At 43.1% G+C, this 19,291-nt stretch overlaps 13 non-coding genes and 2 pseudogenes across 13 annotated transcripts; all 15 read right to left on the minus strand.

Moving 5' to 3' along the window:
* Window positions 1-341: 341 nt before the first annotated feature.
* Window positions 342-533, minus strand: LOC149931467 (U2 spliceosomal RNA). The gene has a single exon (XR_016476322.1). It is a non-coding gene; the product is annotated as a U2 spliceosomal RNA (small nuclear RNA).
* A 1,057-nt stretch (window positions 534-1,590) lies between these two features.
* Window positions 1,591-1,782, minus strand: LOC149931468 (U2 spliceosomal RNA). The gene has a single exon (XR_016476323.1). It is a non-coding gene; the product is annotated as a U2 spliceosomal RNA (small nuclear RNA).
* Window positions 1,783-2,839: 1,057 nt separating this feature from the next.
* On the minus strand, window positions 2,840-3,031 carry LOC149931469 (U2 spliceosomal RNA). Its single transcript, XR_016476324.1, has one exon. It is a non-coding gene; the product is annotated as a U2 spliceosomal RNA (small nuclear RNA).
* A 1,057-nt stretch (window positions 3,032-4,088) lies between these two features.
* LOC149931470 (U2 spliceosomal RNA) lies at window positions 4,089-4,280 on the minus strand. The gene has a single exon (XR_016476326.1). It is a non-coding gene; the product is annotated as a U2 spliceosomal RNA (small nuclear RNA).
* A 1,057-nt stretch (window positions 4,281-5,337) lies between these two features.
* Window positions 5,338-5,529, minus strand: LOC149931471 (U2 spliceosomal RNA). The gene has a single exon (XR_016476155.1). It is a non-coding gene; the product is annotated as a U2 spliceosomal RNA (small nuclear RNA).
* A 1,069-nt stretch (window positions 5,530-6,598) lies between these two features.
* On the minus strand, window positions 6,599-6,790 carry LOC149931472 (U2 spliceosomal RNA). Its single transcript, XR_016476327.1, has one exon. It is a non-coding gene; the product is annotated as a U2 spliceosomal RNA (small nuclear RNA).
* Window positions 6,791-7,855: 1,065 nt separating this feature from the next.
* Window positions 7,856-8,047, minus strand: LOC149931473 (U2 spliceosomal RNA). Its single transcript, XR_016476328.1, has one exon. It is a non-coding gene; the product is annotated as a U2 spliceosomal RNA (small nuclear RNA).
* Window positions 8,048-9,104: 1,057 nt separating this feature from the next.
* On the minus strand, window positions 9,105-9,296 carry LOC149931474 (U2 spliceosomal RNA). Its single transcript, XR_016476329.1, has one exon. It is a non-coding gene; the product is annotated as a U2 spliceosomal RNA (small nuclear RNA).
* A 1,059-nt stretch (window positions 9,297-10,355) lies between these two features.
* On the minus strand, window positions 10,356-10,547 carry LOC149931475 (U2 spliceosomal RNA). The gene has a single exon (XR_016476330.1). It is a non-coding gene; the product is annotated as a U2 spliceosomal RNA (small nuclear RNA).
* Window positions 10,548-11,604: 1,057 nt separating this feature from the next.
* On the minus strand, window positions 11,605-11,784 carry LOC149931476 (U2 spliceosomal RNA; annotated as a pseudogene).
* Window positions 11,785-13,369: 1,585 nt separating this feature from the next.
* LOC149931477 (U2 spliceosomal RNA) lies at window positions 13,370-13,472 on the minus strand (annotated as a pseudogene).
* Window positions 13,473-14,543: 1,071 nt separating this feature from the next.
* LOC149931478 (U2 spliceosomal RNA) lies at window positions 14,544-14,735 on the minus strand. Its single transcript, XR_016476332.1, has one exon. It is a non-coding gene; the product is annotated as a U2 spliceosomal RNA (small nuclear RNA).
* Window positions 14,736-15,792: 1,057 nt separating this feature from the next.
* LOC149931479 (U2 spliceosomal RNA) lies at window positions 15,793-15,984 on the minus strand. The gene has a single exon (XR_016476333.1). It is a non-coding gene; the product is annotated as a U2 spliceosomal RNA (small nuclear RNA).
* Window positions 15,985-17,041: 1,057 nt separating this feature from the next.
* On the minus strand, window positions 17,042-17,233 carry LOC149931480 (U2 spliceosomal RNA). The gene has a single exon (XR_016476334.1). It is a non-coding gene; the product is annotated as a U2 spliceosomal RNA (small nuclear RNA).
* Window positions 17,234-18,290: 1,057 nt separating this feature from the next.
* Window positions 18,291-18,482, minus strand: LOC149931481 (U2 spliceosomal RNA). Its single transcript, XR_016476335.1, has one exon. It is a non-coding gene; the product is annotated as a U2 spliceosomal RNA (small nuclear RNA).
* Between the last annotated feature and the right edge of the window lie 809 nt (window positions 18,483-19,291).

Here is a 19,291-nt window from a genome sequence, read left to right on the forward strand (position 1 = left end):
TGTAAATAACTTATATGGTGTCCGTTTCGAGAACGGAGTTACCATGGTTTGGGAGGGGTTAATTTTTTTAAAGGGGAAGACGTGTTGCCAATGCGAATGTCGAAAAGCGGCCGGCTGTGAACTCCTAATCATGTCTCCTGTTAGTAACGAAAGTGACTTAAAGAAAACATACCGTTGGTAACGTACGACAGTTAAGGTAAAAAATTACAAAACAAATCCGTCCGAATCTTCAAAATGATCTACTAGCCAATGACGACTTTCCCTCTTATGACGTCAGGAATATATATATATATATATATATATATATATATATATATGGTGTTTGATTTTAGATTCATTGAGCGAGGTGGGCCGATCCTGGAAGAACTGCAATACCAGGCCAACCCGTGGCGGAGGTGGAGCAAGCTCCGACCTCTCCGCCGCCGTCCAAAAATAAGTTTAATATCTTGGGCCCCGATGGGACCCGTATCAGATATTAAGCTGATAAGAACAGATACTACACTTTGATCTTAGCCAAAAGGCCGAGAAGCGATAACCGGCAAAGGGGGCTTTGGTGGTTGAAAAAGAAAAAGAGTGAGATTGAGCATTCACAAATTTCATAATTATGTTTAAGCAGATTGCTCGTGGTTGGAGATGACAGCGTGTATAACCATCACGTCTGACCAAAGAAGGTAACTTCTTGATTTCAAACAAAAAGATCGACGGCCATCGAGCGTTTTCAGCCGTCAACGGTAATATCACGCAGAATACATTGGTTCTCGACCCATCAACGACGGTAAGCCGCGTCGAGTGGGGTCATTTCTTGGGAGGGAGGGAGACCACCAGGGAACACGGCGTGCCGGTGGCTGATCTCTTCCTCTCACCCTCTTTTTTTTCATTAACGGGGTATTTGAGTCTTTCTAATAAAATTTGTTTATTTTTAAATATTTTCTTTTACGCTGTTTCTAACTAGTTCGCCAAGGCGATAATTTATCTTCGGTTTTCTCTGGGTCTTTTTTTAAATAAGTGGCAACATGGAACCGTGCTTAATCGATAATTAGAAAAAGTAAGATCTTGATCATACGGAGTTTCCTCCTGCACGCTTACCAGAACAGCTGTAGAGAAGTGTCATGAGATATGGCACTACGAATTGACCGTGGTTGCCGCGTAGTACGCGCCCCGGCATCAGCAACACAAAAACTCGTTTTTTCCAAACCATCCCGCTTTTAACAGTCCCCTATTTCTACAGCGATAGTACCGCAATCCTCGCTAGGTAACTCGATGTAAATAACTTATATGGTGTCCGTTTCGAGAACGGAGTTACCATGGTTTGGGAGGGGTTAATTTTTTTAAAGGGGAAGACGTGTTGCCAATGCGAATGTCGAAAAGCGGCCGGCTGTGAACTCCTAATCATGTCTCCTGTTAGTAACGAAAGTGACTTAAAAAAAAGATACCGTTGGTAACGTACGACAGTTAAGGTAAAAAATTACAAAACAAATCCGTCCGAATCTTCAAAATGATCTACTAGCCAATGACGACTTTCCCTCTTATGACGTCAGGAATATATATATATATATATATATATATGGTGTTTGATTTTAGATTCATTGAGCGAGGTGGGCCGATCCTGGAAGAACTGCAATACCAGGCCAACCCGTGGCGGAGGTGGAGCAAGCTCCGACCTCTCCGCCGCCGTCCAAAAATAAGTTTAATATCTTGGGCCCCGATGGGACCCGTATCAGATATTAAGCTGATAAGAACAGATACTACACTTTGATCTTAGCCAAAAGGCCGAGAAGCGATAACCGGCAAAGGGGGCTTTGGTGGTTGAAAAAGAAAAAGAGTGAGATTGAGCATTCACAAATTTCATAATTATGTTTAAGCAGATTGCTCGTGGTTGGAGATGACAGCGTGTATAACCATCACGTCTGACCAAAGAAGGTAACTTCTTGATTTCAAACAAAAAGATCGACGGCCATCGAGCGTTTTCAGCCGTCAACGGTAATATCACGCAGAATACATTGGTTCTCGACCCATCAACGACGGTAAGCCGCGTCGAGTGGGGTCATTTCTTGGGAGGGAGGGAGACCACCAGGGAACACGGCGTGCCGGTGGCTGATCTCTTCCTCTCACCCTCTTTTTTTTCATTAACGGGGTATTTGAGTCTTTCTAATAAAATTTGTTTATTTTTAAATATTTTCTTTTACGCTGTTTCTAACTAGTTCGCCAAGGCGATAATTTATCTTCGGTTTTCTCTGGGTCTTTTTTTAAATAAGTGGCAACATGGAACCGTGCTTAATCGATAATTAGAAAAAGTAAGATCTTGATCATACGGAGTTTCCTCCTGCACGCTTACCAGAACAGCTGTAGAGAAGTGTCATGAGATATGGCACTACGAATTGACCGTGGTTGCCGCGTAGTACGCGCCCCGGCATCAGCAACACAAAAACTCGTTTTTTCCAAACCATCCCGCTTTTAACAGTCCCCTATTTCTACAGCGATAGTACCGCAATCCTCGCTAGGTAACTCGATGTAAATAACTTATATGGTGTCCGTTTCGAGAACGGAGTTACCATGGTTTGGGAGGGGTTAATTTTTTTAAAGGGGAAGACGTGTTGCCAATGCGAATGTCGAAAAGCGGCCGGCTGTGAACTCCTAATCATGTCTCCTGTTAGTAACGAAAGTGACTTAAAAAAAACATACCGTTGGTAACGTACGACAGTTAAGGTAAAAAATTACAAAACAAATCCGTCCGAATCTTCAAAATGATCTACTAGCCAATGACGACTTTCCCTCTTATGACGTCAGGAATATATATATATATATATATATATATGGTGTTTGATTTTAGATTCATTGAGCGAGGTGGGCCGATCCTGGAAGAACTGCAATACCAGGCCAACCCGTGGCGGAGGTGGAGCAAGCTCCGACCTCTCCGCCGCCGTCCAAAAATAAGTTTAATATCTTGGGCCCCGATGGGACCCGTATCAGATATTAAGCTGATAAGAACAGATACTACACTTTGATCTTAGCCAAAAGGCCGAGAAGCGATAACCGGCAAAGGGGGCTTTGGTGGTTGAAAAAGAAAAAGAGTGAGATTGAGCATTCACAAATTTCATAATTATGTTTAAGCAGATTGCTCGTGGTTGGAGATGACAGCGTGTATAACCATCACGTCTGACCAAAGAAGGTAACTTCTTGATTTCAAACAAAAAGATCGACGGCCATCGAGCGTTTTCAGCCGTCAACGGTAATATCACGCAGAATACATTGGTTCTCGACCCATCAACGACGGTAAGCCGCGTCGAGTGGGGTCATTTCTTGGGAGGGAGGGAGACCACCAGGGAACACGGCGTGCCGGTGGCTGATCTCTTCCTCTCACCCTCTTTTTTTTCATTAACGGGGTATTTGAGTCTTTCTAATAAAATTTGTTTATTTTTAAATATTTTCTTTTACGCTGTTTCTAACTAGTTCGCCAAGGCGATAATTTATCTTCGGTTTTCTCTGGGTCTTTTTTTAAATAAGTGGCAACATGGAACCGTGCTTAATCGATAATTAGAAAAAGTAAGATCTTGATCATACGGAGTTTCCTCCTGCACGCTTACCAGAACAGCTGTAGAGAAGTGTCATGAGATATGGCACTACGAATTGACCGTGGTTGCCGCGTAGTACGCGCCCCGGCATCAGCAACACAAAAACTCGTTTTTTCCAAACCATCCCGCTTTTAACAGTCCCCTATTTCTACAGCGATAGTACCGCAATCCTCGCTAGGTAACTCGATGTAAATAACTTATATGGTGTCCGTTTCGAGAACGGAGTTACCATGGTTTGGGAGGGGTTAATTTTTTTAAAGGGGAAGACGTGTTGCCAATGCGAATGTCGAAAAGCGGCCGGCTGTGAACTCCTAATCATGTCTCCTGTTAGTAACGAAAGTGACTTAAAAAAAACATACCGTTGGTAACGTACGACAGTTAAGGTAAAAAATTACAAAACAAATCCGTCCGAATCTTCAAAATGATCTACTAGCCAATGACGACTTTCCCTCTTATGACGTCAGGAATATATATATATATATATATATATATGGTGTTTGATTTTAGATTCATTGAGCGAGGTGGGCCGATCCTGGAAGAACTGCAATACCAGGCCAACCCGTGGCGGAGGTGGAGCAAGCTCCGACCTCTCCGCCGCCGTCCAAAAATAAGTTTAATATCTTGGGCCCCGATGGGACCCGTATCAGATATTAAGCTGATAAGAACAGATACTACACTTTGATCTTAGCCAAAAGGCCGAGAAGCGATAACCGGCAAAGGGGGCTTTGGTGGTTGAAAAAGAAAAAGAGTGAGATTGAGCATTCACAAATTTCATAATTATGTTTAAGCAGATTGCTCGTGGTTGGAGATGACAGCGTGTATAACCATCACGTCTGACCAAAGAAGGTAACTTCTTGATTTCAAACAAAAAGATCGACGGCCATCGAGCGTTTTCAGCCGTCAACGGTAATATCACGCAGAATACATTGGTTCTCGACCCATCAACGACGGTAAGCCGCGTCGAGTGGGGTCATTTCTTGGGAGGGAGGGAGACCACCAGGGAACACGGCGTGCCGGTGGCTGATCTCTTCCTCTCACCCTCTTTTTTTTCATTAACGGGGTATTTGAGTCTTTCTAATAAAATTTGTTTATTTTTAAATATTTTCTTTTACGCTGTTTCTAACTAGTTCGCCAAGGCGATAATTTATCTTCGGTTTTCTCTGGGTCTTTTTTTAAATAAGTGGCAACATGGAACCGTGCTTAATCGATAATTAGAAAAAGTAAGATCTTGATCATACGGAGTTTCCTCCTGCACGCTTACCAGAACAGCTGTAGAGAAGTGTCATGAGATATGGCACTACGAATTGACCGTGGTTGCCGCGTAGTACGCGCCCCGGCATCAGCAACACAAAAACTCGTTTTTTCCAAACCATCCCGCTTTTAACAGTCCCCTATTTCTACAGCGATAGTACCGCAATCCTCGCTAGGTAACTCGATGTAAATAACTTATATGGTGTCCGTTTCGAGAACGGAGTTACCATGGTTTGGGAGGGGTTAATTTTTTTAAAGGGGAAGACGTGTTGCCAATGCGAATGTCGAAAAGCGGCCGGCTGTGAACTCCTAATCATGTCTCCTGTTAGTAACGAAAGTGACTTAAAAAAAACATACCGTTGGTAACGTACGACAGTTAAGGTAAAAAATTACAAAACAAATCCGTCCGAATCTTCAAAATGATCTACTAGCCAATGACGACTTTCCCTCTTATGACGTCAGGAATATATATATATATATATATATATATGGTGTTTGATTTTAGATTCATTGAGCGAGGTGGGCCGATCCTGGAAGAACTGCAATACCAGGCCAACCCGTGGCGGAGGTGGAGCAAGCTCCTACCTCTCCGCCGCCGTCCAAAAATAAGTTTAATATCTTGGGCCCCGATGGGACCCGTATCAGATATTAAGCTGATAAGAACAGATACTACACTTTGATCTTAGCCAAAAGGCCGAGAAGCGATAACCGGCAAAGGGGGCTTTGGTGGTTGAAAAAGAAAAAGAGTGAGATTGAGCATTCACAAATTTCATAATTATGTTTAAGCAGATTGCTCGTGGTTGGAGATGACAGCGTGTATAACCATCACGTCTGACCAAAGAAGGTAACTTCTTGATTTCAAACAAAAAGATCGACGGCCATCGAGCGTTTTCAGCCGTCAACGGTAATATCACGCAGAATACATTGGTTCTCGACCCATCAACGACGGTAAGCCGCGTCGAGTGGGGTCATTTCTTGGGAGGGAGGGAGACCACCAGGGAACACGGCGTGCCGGTGGCTGATCTCTTCCTCTCACCCTCTTTTTTTTCATTAACGGGGTATTTGAGTCTTTCTAATAAAATTTGTTTATTTTTAAATATTTTCTTTTACGCTGTTTCTAACTAGTTCGCCAAGGCGATAATTTATCTTCGGTTTTCTCTGGGTCTTTTTTTAAATAAGTGGCAACATGGAACCGTGCTTAATCGATAATTAGAAAAAGTAAGATCTTGATCATACGGAGTTTCCTCCTGCACGCTTACCAGAACAGCTGTAGAGAAGTGTCATGAGATATGGCACTACGAATTGACCGTGGTTGCCGCGTAGTACGCGCCCCGGCATCAGCAACACAAAAACTCGTTTTTTCCAAACCATCCCGCTTTTAACAGTCCCCTATTTCTACAGCGATAGTACCGCAATCCTCGCTAGGTAACTCGATGTAAATAACTTATATGGTGTCCGTTTCGAGAACGGAGTTACCATGGTTTGGGAGGGGTTAATTTTTTTAAAGGGGAAGACGTGTTGCCAATGCGAATGTCGAAAAGCGGCCGGCTGTGAACTCCTAATCATGTCTCCTGTTAGTAACGAAAGTGACTTAAAAAAAACATACCGTTGGTAACGTACGACAGTTAAGGTAAAAAATTACAAAACAAATCCGTCCGAATCTTCAAAATGATCTACTAGCCAATGACGACTTTCCCTCTTATGACGTCAGGAATATATATATATATATATATATATATATATATATATATGGTGTTTGATTTTAGATTCATTGAGCGAGGTGGGCCGATCCTGGAAGAACTGCAATACCAGGCCAACCCGTGGCGGAGGTGGAGCAAGCTCCGACCTCTCCGCCGCCGTCCAAAAATAAGTTTAATATCTTGGGCCCCGATGGGACCCGTATCAGATATTAAGCTGATAAGAACAGATACTACACTTTGATCTTAGCCAAAAGGCCGAGAAGCGATAACCGGCAAAGGGGGCTTTGGTGGTTGAAAAAGAAAAAGAGTGAGATTGAGCATTCACAAATTTCATAATTATGTTTAAGCAGATTGCTCGTGGTTGGAGATGACAGCGTGTATAACCATCACGTCTGACCAAAGAAGGTAACTTCTTGATTTCAAACAAAAAGATCGACGGCCATCGAGCGTTTTCAGCCGTCAACGGTAATATCACGCAGAATACATTGGTTCTCGACCCATCAACGACGGTAAGCCGCGTCGAGTGGGGTCATTTCTTGGGAGGGAGGGAGACCACCAGGGAACACGGCGTGCCGGTGGCTGATCTCTTCCTCTCACCCTCTTTTTTTTCATTAACGGGGTATTTGAGTCTTTCTAATAAAATTTGTTTATTTTTAAATATTTTCTTTTACGCTGTTTCTAACTAGTTCGCCAAGGCGATAATTTATCTTCGGTTTTCTCTGGGTCTTTTTTTAAATAAGTGGCAACATGGAACCGTGCTTAATCGATAATTAGAAAAAGTAAGATCTTGATCATACGGAGTTTCCTCCTGCACGCTTACCAGAACAGCTGTAGAGAAGTGTCATGAGATATGGCACTACGAATTGACCGTGGTTGCCGCGTAGTACGCGCCCCGGCATCAGCAACACAAAAACTCGTTTTTTCCAAACCATCCCGCTTTTAACAGTCCCCTATTTCTACAGCGATAGTACCGCAATCCTCGCTAGGTAACTCGATGTAAATAACTTATATGGTGTCCGTTTCGAGAACGGAGTTACCATGGTTTGGGAGGGGTTAATTTTTTTAAAGGGGAAGACGTGTTGCCAATGCGAATGTCGAAAAGCGGCCGGCTGTGAACTCCTAATCATGTCTCCTGTTAGTAACGAAAGTGACTTAAAAAAAACATACCGTTGGTAACGTACGACAGTTAAGGTAAAAAATTACAAAACAAATCCGTCCGAATCTTCAAAATGATCTACTAGCCAATGACGACTTTCCCTCTTATGACGTCAGGAATATATATATATATATATATATATATATATATATGGTGTTTGATTTTAGATTCATTGAGCGAGGTGGGCCGATCCTGGAAGAACTGCAATACCAGGCCAACCCGTGGCGGAGGTGGAGCAAGCTCCGACCTCTCCGCCGCCGTCCAAAAATAAGTTTAATATCTTGGGCCCCGATGGGACCCGTATCAGATATTAAGCTGATAAGAACAGATACTACACTTTGATCTTAGCCAAAAGGCCGAGAAGCGATAACCGGCAAAGGGGGCTTTGGTGGTTGAAAAAGAAAAAGAGTGAGATTGAGCATTCACAAATTTCATAATTATGTTTAAGCAGATTGCTCGTGGTTGGAGATGACAGCGTGTATAACCATCACGTCTGACCAAAGAAGGTAACTTCTTGATTTCAAACAAAAAGATCGACGGCCATCGAGCGTTTTCAGCCGTCAACGGTAATATCACGCAGAATACATTGGTTCTCGACCCATCAACGACGGTAAGCCGCGTCGAGTGGGGTCATTTCTTGGGAGGGAGGGAGACCACCAGGGAACACGGCGTGCCGGTGGCTGATCTCTTCCTCTCACCCTCTTTTTTTTCATTAACGGGGTATTTGAGTCTTTCTAATAAAATTTGTTTATTTTTAAATATTTTCTTTTACGCTGTTTCTAACTAGTTCGCCAAGGCGATAATTTATCTTCGGTTTTCTCTGGGTCTTTTTTTAAATAAGTGGCAACATGGAACCGTGCTTAATCGATAATTAGAAAAAGTAAGATCTTGATCATACGGAGTTTCCTCCTGCACGCTTACCAGAACAGCTGTAGAGAAGTGTCATGAGATATGGCACTACGAATTGACCGTGGTTGCCGCGTAGTACGCGCCCCGGCATCAGCAACACAAAAACTCGTTTTTTCCAAACCATCCCGCTTTTAACAGTCCCCTATTTCTACAGCGATAGTACCGCAATCCTCGCTAGGTAACTCGATGTAAATAACTTATATGGTGTCCGTTTCGAGAACGGAGTTACCATGGTTTGGGAGGGGTTAATTTTTTTAAAGGGGAAGACGTGTTGCCAATGCGAATGTCGAAAAGCGGCCGGCTGTGAACTCCTAATCATGTCTCCTGTTAGTAACGAAAGTGACTTAAAAAAAACATACCGTTGGTAACGTACGACAGTTAAGGTAAAAAATTACAAAACAAATCCGTCCGAATCTTCAAAATGATCTACTAGCCAATGACGACTTTCCCTCTTATGACGTCAGGAATATATATATATATATATATATATATGGTGTTTGATTTTAGATTCATTGAGCGAGGTGGGCCGATCCTGGAAGAACTGCAATACCAGGCCAACCCGTGGCGGAGGTGGAGCAAGCTCCGACCTCTCCGCCGCCGTCCAAAAATAAGTTTAATATCTTGGGCCCCGATGGGACCCGTATCAGATATTAAGCTGATAAGAACAGATACTACACTTTGATCTTAGCCAAAAGGCCGAGAAGCGATAACCGGCAAAGGGGGCTTTGGTGGTTGAAAAAGAAAAAGAGTGAGATTGAGCATTCACAAATTTCATAATTATGTTTAAGCAGATTGCTCGTGGTTGGAGATGACAGCGTGTATAACCATCACGTCTGACCAAAGAAGGTAACTTCTTGATTTCAAACAAAAAGATCGACGGCCATCGAGCGTTTTCAGCCGTCAACGGTAATATCACGCAGAATACATTGGTTCTCGACCCATCAACGACGGTAAGCCGCGTCGAGTGGGGTCATTTCTTGGGAGGGAGGGAGACCACCAGGGAACACGGCGTGCCGGTGGCTGATCTCTTCCTCTCACCCTCTTTTTTTTCATTAACGGGGTATTTGAGTCTTTCTAATAAAATTTGTTTATTTTTAAATATTTTCTTTTACGCTGTTTCTAACTAGTTCGCCAAGGCGATAATTTATCTTCGGTTTTCTCTGGGTCTTTTTTTAAATAAGTGGCAACATGGAACCGTGCTTAATCGATAATTAGAAAAAGTAAGATCTTGATCATACGGAGTTTCCTCCTGCACGCTTACCAGAACAGCTGTAGAGAAGTGTCATGAGATATGGCACTACGAATTGACCGTGGTTGCCGCGTAGTACGCGCCCCGGCATCAGCAACACAAAAACTCGTTTTTTCCAAACCATCCCGCTTTTAACAGTCCCCTATTTCTACAGCGATAGTACCGCAATCCTCGCTAGGTAACTCGATGTAAATAACTTATATGGTGTCCGTTTCGAGAACGGAGTTACCATGGTTTGGGAGGGGTTAATTTTTTTAAAGGGGAAGACGTGTTGCCAATGCGAATGTCGAAAAGCGGCCGGCTGTGAACTCCTAATCATGTCTCCTGTTAGTAACGAAAGTGACTTAAAAAAAACATACCGTTGGTAACGTACGACAGTTAAGGTAAAAAATTACAAAACAAATCCGTCCGAATCTTCAAAATGATCTACTAGCCAATGACGACTTTCCCTCTTATGACGTCAGGAATATATATATATATATATATATATATATGGTGTTTGATTTTAGATTCATTGAGCGAGGTGGGCCGATCCTGGAAGAACTGCAATACCAGGCCAACCCGTGGCGGAGGTGGAGCAAGCTCCGACCTCTCCGCCGCCGTCCAAAAATAAGTTTAATATCTTGGGCCCCGATGGGACCCGTATCAGATATTAAGCTGATAAGAACAGATACTACACTTTGATCTTAGCCAAAAGGCCGAGAAGCGATAACCGGCAAAGGGGGCTTTGGTGGTTGAAAAAGAAAAAGAGTGAGATTGAGCATTCACAAATTTCATAATTATGTTTAAGCAGATTGCTCGTGGTTGGAGATGACAGCGTGTATAACCATCACGTCTGACCAAAGAAGGTAACTTCTTGATTTCAAACAAAAAGATCGACGGCCATCGAGCGTTTTCAGCCGTCAACGGTAATATCACGCAGAATACATTGGTTCTCGACCCATCAACGACGGTAAGCCGCGTCGAGTGGGGTCATTTCTTGGGAGGGAGGGAGACCACCAGGGAACACGGCGTGCCGGTGGCTGATCTCTTCCTCTCACCCTCTTTTTTTTCATTAACGGGGTATTTGAGTCTTTCTAATAAAATTTGTTTATTTTTAAATATTTTCTTTTACGCTGTTTCTAACTAGTTCGCCAAGGCGATAATTTATCTTCGGTTTTCTCTGGGTCTTTTTTTAAATAAGTGGCAACATGGAACCGTGCTTAATCGATAATTAGAAAAAGTAAGATCTTGATCATACGGAGTTTCCTCCTGCACGCTTACCAGAACAGCTGTAGAGAAGTGTCATGAGATATGGCACTACGAATTGACCGTGGTTGCCGCGTAGTACGCGCCCCGGCATCAGCAACACAAAAACTCGTTTTTTCCAAACCATCCCGCTTTTAACAGTCCCCTATTTCTACAGCGATAGTACCGCAATCCTCGCTAGGTAACTCGATGTAAATAACTTATATGGTGTCCGTTTCGAGAACGGAGTTACCATGGTTTGGGAGGGGTTAATTTTTTTAAAGGGGAAGACGTGTTGCCAATGCGAATGTCGAAAAGCGGCCGGCTGTGAACTCCTAATCATGTCTCCTGTTAGTAACGAAAGTGACTTAAAAAAAACATACCGTTGGTAACGTACGACAGTTAAGGTAAAAAATTACAAAACAAATCCGTCCGAATCTTCAAAATGATCTACTAGCCAATGACGACTTTCCCTCTTATGACGTCAGGAATATATATATATATATATATATATATGGTGTTTGATTTTAGATTCATTGAGCGAGGTGGGCCGATCCTGGAAGAACTGCAATACCAGGCCAACCCGTGGCGGAGGTGGAGCAAGCTCCGACCTCTCCGCCGCCGTCCAAAAATAAGTTTAATATCTTGGGCCCCGATGGGACCCGTATCAGATATTAAGCTGATAAGAACAGATACTTTTAATTGTTTATTAAAAGCTTCGTTGTTTTTTACATTGGACATTTTTACATTTTTTATATGTGTTCGCGTTTTAAATTAATTAAATTATCGCGAAACAGAGTCAAGTTCATAGTCAAGGTAAGTATACAATTTTGTTATAGGTTTTTAAGCATATAACTAATTTTCTTTTTTTTTTTTTTTTTTTTCAGGTTTAAAACAAAAGGAGTTGAGTAAAGTTAAAAACTTTTAAAACAAAACACTATAAATGATCGAGATAAAAACTAAAAAAGGTGGCAAATAAAATATATGAACAATACATTAAAATATACTTTAAAAAAAAGCATATTAAAAGGCATCAGAAATATATTTACAAAACTCAGTATGTGACGTATTCTATATACAAATCTTGTTCTGGCGTGGATTTGGTGGCACTGGCGAAAGTCTTCTTCTCGTCGTTCAGGGTCTTTCCCTTCTTGGCAGCAATTCCTGGAGAGTTGGACATGCGTCGTTTTGAAAATTTTTCCTGTTCCTTGCTGACGATCTTTAAATACAGCTGTTTCCTGGTTTCGGTTGTTCCGTTCATGGTCTCGAGGTGTTCTTTCAATGATTGAAGTTGCGCTTGTGAATAATTGCTGATGGTTTCTAGAGCTTTTGGGTTGACGTATGAGTCCTGGGGGTCGCTGGGTGGTGCCTCTTGTGGTGTTGCTGCTTCTGCTAATGGATCGTGTTCTTTAGCAGAAGTACTGTTGAGTGGCTCCTGGACGCGCTCGGGCTGTTCCTTTGGAGACTCTTTCTGGCCTTCCTCCATGGGTTGGTTCTGCTCTGCTAGTCGGGCTCGTTTGACTTCACACGTGGAAGAGTTGTGACCTTCTTCGTCGCAAAAAAAGCATTTTTTGACGACGCCTGTGTAGTATATTAGTGCCCTGCTTCGTCCAAAAAAGAGGACATTCGGGATAGTTTTGCTCATGATTATTTTTACTGAACGGTCACCATTTTTTAAACCTTTTAATTCGGGGTATTCATCCAGACGGTGGGCTTTGATGGTTCCATATTGTCGTAGTGTGGTAAGTATTGCGTCCCACTGTATCCAGGAGGGGAGGTTCTTTATTGTGAGCCAGACACCGTCGTCTTCGATGCTGGTAATCTTGCATAGTTTTTCGTTGATGGACAGCTCTCCATAGGAGACAGCTTGCTGGAGGAAGGCCAGAGTGGTAAAGGTGAGTAGGTAACAACTTTTTCCAACAGGTTGAAGAGTCTCCAAGCACTGTGGTCCAAGTTTTTCGTAGAAGGTCCGAGCGACGTCCAGGAATCCGGCGTCGACTTCAAGCCGGGCAGTCCGTTTTTTTACCTCTGCAGCCATTAAGGCTGTGGAGAGGTCGTCGGTTGAAGGTAAGTCCCAAGAAGGAACGGCGTCAAAAGGTAATGGCAGGAGTCAGCCAAGTCAGGATACGGCGTAGTGACCAGGAACAGCAGCGACAGGTAAGTCTCAGCAGGACCAGGACCAGGAACAGCAGCGGAGTCAGGAACAGCAGAGGAACCGGAAACAGCAGCGGCAGCTTCAGAAGCAGGAACAGGAACAGGAACGTCAGGATACCGGCAGGTAAGTCAGCATCGCAGGAACTAGCTGTATAGCTGGAAAACTCGCTTGACGGCCTTTCGGCCAAGATTTCAGCGAAATAGCTGGGAACAGATACTACACTTTGATCTTAGCCAAAAGGCCGAGAAGCGATAACCGGCAAAGGGGGCTTTGGTGGTTGAAAAAGAAAAAGAGTGAGATTGAGCATTCACAAATTTCATAATTATGTTTAAGCAGATTGCTCGTGGTTGGAGATGACAGCGTGTATAACCATCACGTCTGACCAAAGAAGGTAACTTCTTGATTTCAAACAAAAAGATCGACGGCCATCGAGCGTTTTCAGCCGTCAACGGTAATATCACGCAGAATACATTGGTTCTCGACCCATCAACGACGGTAAGCCGCGTCGAGTGGGGTCATTTCTTGGGAGGGAGGGAGACCACCAGGGAACACGGCGTGCCGGTGGCTGATCTCTTCCTCTCACCCTCTTTTTTTTCATTAACGGGGTATTTGAGTCTTTCTAATAAAATTTGTTTATTTTTAAATATTTTCTTTTACGCTGTTTCTAACTAGTTCGCCAAGGCGATAATTTATCTTCGGTTTTCTCTGGGTCTTTTTTTAAATAAGTGGCAACATGGAACCGTGCTTAATCGATAATTAGAAAAAGTAAGATCTTGATCATACGGAGTTTCCTCCTGCACGCTTACCAGAACAGCTGTAGAGAAGTGTCATGAGATATGGCACTACGAATTGACCGTGGTTGCCGCGTAGTACGCGCCCCGGCATCAGCAACACAAAAACTCGTTTTTTCCAAACCATCCCGCTTTTAACAGTCCCCTATTTCTACAGCGATAGTACCGCAATCCTCGCTAGGTAACTCGATGTAAATAACTTATATGGTGTCCGTTTCGAGAACGGAGTTACCATGGTTTGGGAGGGGTTAATTTTTTTAAAGGGGAAGACGTGTTGCCAATGCGAATGTCGAAAAGCGGCCGGCTGTGAACTCCTAATCATGTCTCCTGTTAGTAACGAAAGTGACTTAAAAAAAACATACCGTTGGTAACGTACGACAGTTAAGGTAAAAAATTACAAAACAAATCCGTCCGAATCTTCAAAATGATCTACTAGCCAATGACGACTTTCCCTCTTATGACGTCAGGAATATATATATATATATATATATATATATATATATATATATGGTGTTTGATTTTAGATTCATTGAGCGAGGTGGGCCGATCCTGGAAGAACTGCAATACCAGGCCAACCCGTGGCGGAGGTGGAGCAAGCTCCGACCTCTCCGCCGCCGTCCAAAAATAAGTTTAATATCTTGGGCCCCGATGGGACCCGTATCAGATATTAAGCTGATAAGAACAGATACTACACTTTGATCTTAGCCAAAAGGCCGAGAAGCGATAACCGGCAAAGGGGGCTTTGGTGGTTGAAAAAGAAAAAGAGTGAGATTGAGCATTCACAAATTTCATAATTATGTTTAAGCAGATTGCTCGTGGTTGGAGATGACAGCGTGTATAACCATCACGTCTGACCAAAGAAGGTAACTTCTTGATTTCAAACAAAAAGATCGACGGCCATCGAGCGTTTTCAGCCGTCAACGGTAATATCACGCAGAATACATTGGTTCTCGACCCATCAACGACGGTAAGCCGCGTCGAGTGGGGTCATTTCTTGGGAGGGAGGGAGACCACCAGGGAACACGGCGTGCCGGTGGCTGATCTCTTCCTCTCACCCTCTTTTTTTTCATTAACGGGGTATTTGAGTCTTTCTAATAAAATTTGTTTATTTTTAAATATTTTCTTTTACGCTGTTTCTAACTAGTTCGCCAAGGCGATAATTTATCTTCGGTTTTCTCTGGGTCTTTTTTTAAATAAGTGGCAACATGGAACCGTGCTTAATCGATAATTAGAAAAAGTAAGATCTTGATCATACGGAGTTTCCTCCTGCACGCTTACCAGAACAGCTGTAGAGAAGTGTCATGAGATATGGCACTACGAATTGACCGTGGTTGCCGCGTAGTACGCGCCCCGGCATCAGCAACACAAAAACTCGTTTTTTCCAAACCATCCCGCTTTTAACAGTCCCCTATTTCTACAGCGATAGTACCGCAATCCTCGCTAGGTAACTCGATGTAAATAACTTATATGGTGTCCGTTTCGAGAACGGAGTTACCATGGTTTGGGAGGGGTTAATTTTTTTAAAGGGGAAGACGTGTTGCCAATGCGAATGTCGAAAAGCGGCCGGCTGTGAACTCCTAATCATGTCTCCTGTTAGTAACGAAAGTGACTTAAAAAAAACATACCGTTGGTAACGTACGACAGTTAAGGTAAAAAATTACAAAACAAATCCGTCCGAATCTTCAAAATGATCTACTAGCCAATGACGACTTTCCCTCTTATGACGTCAGGAATATATATATATATATATATATATATGGTGTTTGATTTTAGATTCATTGAGCGAGGTGGGCCGATCCTGGAAGAACTGCAATACCAGGCCAACCCGTGGCGGAGGTGGAGCAAGCTCCGACCTCTCCGCCGCCGTCCAAAAATAAGTTTAATATCTTGGGCCCCGATGGGACCCGTATCAGATATTAAGCTGATAAGAACAGATACTACACTTTGATCTTAGCCAAAAGGCCGAGAAGCGATAACCGGCAAAGGGGGCTTTGGTGGTTGAAAAAGAAAAAGAGTGAGATTGAGCATTCACAAATTTCATAATTATGTTTAAGCAGATTGCTCGTGGTTGGAGATGACAGCGTGTATAACCATCACGTCTGACCAAAGAAGGTAACTTCTTGATTTCAAACAAAAAGATCGACGGCCATCGAGCGTTTTCAGCTGTCAACGGTAATATCACGCAGAATACATTGGTTCTCGACCCATCAACGACGGTAAGCCGCGTCGAGTGGGGTCATTTCTTGGGAGGGAGGGAGACCACCAGGGAACACGGCGTGCCGGTGGCTGATCTCTTCCTCTCACCCTCTTTTTTTTCATTAACGGGGTATTTGAGTCTTTCTAATAAAATTTGTTTATTTTTAAATATTTTCTTTTACGCTGTTTCTAACTAGTTCGCCAAGGCGATAATTTATCTTCGGTTTTCTCTGGGTCTTTTTTTAAATAAGTGGCAACATGGAACCGTGCTTAATCGATAATTAGAAAAAGTAAGATCTTGATCATACGGAGTTTCCTCCTGCACGCTTACCAGAACAGCTGTAGAGAAGTGTCATGAGATATGGCACTACGAATTGACCGTGGTTGCCGCGTAGTACGCGCCCCGGCATCAGCAACACAAAAACTCGTTTTTTCCAAACCATCCCGCTTTTAACAGTCCCCTATTTCTACAGCGATAGTACCGCAATCCTCGCTAGGTAACTCGATGTAAATAACTTATATGGTGTCCGTTTCGAGAACGGAGTTACCATGGTTTGGGAGGGGTTAATTTTTTTAAAGGGGAAGACGTGTTGCCAATGCGAATGTCGAAAAGCGGCCGGCTGTGAACTCCTAATCATGTCTCCTGTTAGTAACGAAAGTGACTTAAAAAAAACATACCGTTGGTAACGTACGACAGTTAAGGTAAAAAATTACAAAACAAATCCGTCCGAATCTTCAAAATGATCTACTAGCCAATGACGACTTTCCCTCTTATGACGTCAGGAATATATATATATATATATATATATATGGTGTTTGATTTTAGATTCATTGAGCGAGGTGGGCCGATCCTGGAAGAACTGCAATACCAGGCCAACCCGTGGCGGAGGTGGAGCAAGCTCCGACCTCTCCGCCGCCGTCCAAAAATAAGTTTAATATCTTGGGCCCCGATGGGACCCGTATCAGATATTAAGCTGATAAGAACAGATACTACACTTTGATCTTAGCCAAAAGGCCGAGAAGCGATAACCGGCAAAGGGGGCTTTGGTGGTTGAAAAAGAAAAAGAGTGAGATTGAGCATTCACAAATTTCATAATTATGTTTAAGCAGATTGCTCGTGGTTGGAGATGACAGCGTGTATAACCATCACGTCTGACCAAAGAAGGTAACTTCTTGATTTCAAACAAAAAGATCGACGGCCATCGAGCGTTTTCAGCCGTCAACGGTAATATCACGCAGAATACATTGGTTCTCGACCCATCAACGACGGTAAGCCGCGTCGAGTGGGGTCATTTCTTGGGAGGGAGGGAGACCACCAGGGAACACGGCGTGCCGGTGGCTGATCTCTTCCTCTCACCCTCTTTTTTTTCATTAACGGGGTATTTGAGTCTTTCTAATAAAATTTGTTTATTTTTAAATATTTTCTTTTACGCTGTTTCTAACTAGTTCGCCAAGGCGATAATTTATCTTCGGTTTTCTCTGGGTCTTTTTTTAAATAAGTGGCAACATGGAACCGTGCTTAATCGATAATTAGAAAAAGTAAGATCTTGATCATACGGAGTTTCCTCCTGCACGCTTACCAGAACAGCTGTAGAGAAGTGTCATGAGATATGGCACTACGAATTGACCGTGGTTGCCGCGTAGTACGCGCCCCGGCATCAGCAACACAAAAACTCGTTTTTTCCAAACCATCCCGCTTTTAACAGTCCCCTATTTCTACAGCGATAGTACCGCAATCCTCGCTAGGTAACTCGATGTAAATAACTTATATGGTGTCCGTTTCGAGAACGGAGTTACCATGGTTTGGGAGGGGTTAATTTTTTTAAAGGGGAAGACGTGTTGCCAATGCGAATGTCGAAAAGCGGCCGGCTGTGAACTCCTAATCATGTCTCCTGTTAGTAACGAAAGTGACTTAAAAAAAACATACCGTTGGTAACGTACGACAGTTAAGGTAAAAAATTACAAAACAAATCCGTCCGAATCTTCAAAATGATCTACTAGCCAATGACGACTTTCCCTCTTATGACGTCAGGAATATATATATATATATATATATATATGGTGTTTGATTTTAGATTCATTGAGCGAGGTGGGCCGATCCTGGAAGAACTGCAATACCAGGCCAACCCGTGGCGGAGGTGGAGCAAGCTCCGACCTCTCCGCCGCCGTCCAAAAATAAGTTTAATATCTTGGGCCCCGATGGGACCCGTATCAGATATTAAGCTGATAAGAACAGATACTACACTTTGATCTTAGCCAAAAGGCCGAGAAGCGATAACCGGCAAAGGGGGCTTTGGTGGTTGAAAAAGAAAAAGAGTGAGATTGAGCATTCACAAATTTCATAATTATGTTTAAGCAGATTGCTCGTGGTTGGAGATGACAGCGTGTATAACCATCACGTCTGACCAAAGAAGGTAACTTCTTGATTTCAAACAAAAAGATCGACGGCCATCGAGCGTTTTCAGCCGTCAACGGTAATATCACGCAGAATACATTGTTTCTCGACCCATCAACGACGGTAAGCCGCGTCGAGTGGGGTCATTTCTTGGGAGGGAGGGAGACCACCAGGGAACACGGCGTGCCGGTGGCTGATCTCTTCCTCTCACCCTCTTTTTTTTCATTAACGGGGTATTTGAGTCTTTCTAATAAAATTTGTTTATTTTTAAATATTTTCTTTTACGCTGTTTCTAACTAGTTCGCCAAGGCGATAATTTATCTTCGGTTTTCTCTGGGTCTTTTTTTAAATAAGTGGCAACATGGAACCGTGCTTAATCGATAATTAGAAAAAGTAAGATCTTGATCATACGGAGTTTCCTCCTGCACGCTTACCAGAACAGCTGTAGAGAAGTGTCATGAGATATGGCACTACGAATTGACCGTGGTTGCCGCGTAGTACGCGCCCCGGCATCAGCAACACAAAAACTCGTTTTTTCCAAACCATCCCGCTTTTAACAGTCCCCTATTTCTACAGCGATAGTACCGCAATCCTCGCTAGGTAACTCGATGTAAATAACTTATATGGTGTCCGTTTCGAGAACGGAGTTACCATGGTTTGGGAGGGGTTAATTTTTTTAAAGGGGAAGAC

The sequence above is a fragment of the Leiobunum rupestre genome, chromosome 9, assembly GCF_980474605.1.
Source record: "Leiobunum rupestre chromosome 9, qqLeiRupe1.1.hap1, whole genome shotgun sequence".
NCBI classification, from domain to species: Eukaryota; Metazoa; Arthropoda; class Arachnida; order Opiliones; family Sclerosomatidae; genus Leiobunum; species Leiobunum rupestre.